Consider the following 1,751-nt stretch of genomic DNA (forward strand, 5'->3'; position numbering starts at 1 on the left):
TTTTTTAATGAAATTCACAACAAATACCTTTCAGAGTGTGTAGATTACGATTATATCGGAATTTAATACGAAAAACAATAATAATAATAATAATAATAAATGGTGGAGTCGTACACATAATTTACTGGCATACATCACATTTTTTTTTTCGAAAGTTCAGGTTTCTTTTTGTAGATTTATGTATGTCAGTATGTGTACGAGACCACCAATTTATTTAATTATTTATTTTGCATTTCATCTTCAATTCCGATATACTCGTAACCTACACACTCTAAAAGATATTTGTAGAAAATTTTATTAAAAAATTACCTGACTTTTCTGAAAGTTATGAGGAAACAAAGCCAACTCGAGTGAATTTTCCGAAACTCCTTAACCTACCCTCGGAAAAAAAAAATTTCACCCCAAATTCCAGTATAGTCGGAATCTACATTTTGAAACTTTCGTTCAAAAAGTTGAAGATTTCGTTAAAAAATATCCATTTTTCTGGAAGTTATGAGGTAACAAAATCGATGGTGGTGGGTGGGTGAGGGAACATTTGTGTAGGTTTGCCAAAAAAAGGACATTTATTTGTAAATAGACGGGTTAACTGTGACTGGAGTATCATTGATCATAGGTAGGTCTATGCAAAGCTGATAACTGGTCCTGGCCAAATGTGAAATGCAGACTCTATTTATATATAAGGACACAGGAAATGTGTCAAGGCCGACAGGAAGCGGTCCAGCTTCCTAGAGCTAAATAGCAGCAGTATGATTCCCTTATTAGGACTATCACATTAAGTTGACAGTACACAACTGCTTTATTTATATATCATTATCCTTGTAATCATATGCGCCCATTGAAATGGCAGCCAAATATTCCTCAAATTACTGTTCCTCATATTGTTTAAAGAAGTCATAACTGGAATGCCTTTGGTGGATCAGATCTTTCTGATTTGCCGGACACCATTTGTTTTCTAACGAAACACTTTCAAACTTGGGATACTGGTAGAATTTGTCATATAAAACATCTTTTTCTCTTAGTCTTGTTAAGAAAAGTTTGTATATTCGAAGTTATTTCATGTTAAAAGTTGTCGTATTTCGGTAATTTCAACCAATCACTGACGTCTATTGAAGTGAAAACAATTACTGCTGTGGTTTGTCAACAACACGTTGTGGCGGTGTAATGGGATCTTTTCCCTTGATTAAAATTACTGCCGTTGTTTGTCAACAACAACTATCGGCGGTACTGTTATTTATGACATCGTTCGTGCGTTTGTACTGGTTTTAGCTTTAGGGTTTTAGGGTTAGGGTTTTAGGGTTAGGGTTTTTGGGTTAGGGTTAGAGTTAGGAGTATGAGTGTTGTTGCCAAATTTGGTGAAGAATTTGTGGCGGTGTATTGAACAGATTTTCGCTTCATCTCCCTTCTGGATCTTTCCATCGCCCCCAGGGATTGCGGGCAGTACCGCCCGCTTTGAGAAGCACTGTATTGGAGAGAGGATTTCATCTCTACTACCACCACCACCACCATCATAATTTTCACCGCCGCTCGTCACACCATCGCTTATATCATCTTCGCTACCGGCATCTCCACGACCGCCACCACCATCATCACCACCATCGCGAGGGATTACTGTAATACCGTAACAAACAAATTTTGAAGATGCATAATTTCTCCATTCTTCTTTATGATGTCTTATAGATAGATGTGTGTGTGTGTGTGTGTGTGAGCGCGTGTACCCTTGTACCTTTTACTCGTTTCAGTCATTAGACTGC

Source organism: Octopus bimaculoides, chromosome 4 (genome assembly GCF_001194135.2).
Source record: "Octopus bimaculoides isolate UCB-OBI-ISO-001 chromosome 4, ASM119413v2, whole genome shotgun sequence".
Classification (NCBI taxonomy): domain Eukaryota; kingdom Metazoa; phylum Mollusca; class Cephalopoda; order Octopoda; family Octopodidae; genus Octopus; species Octopus bimaculoides.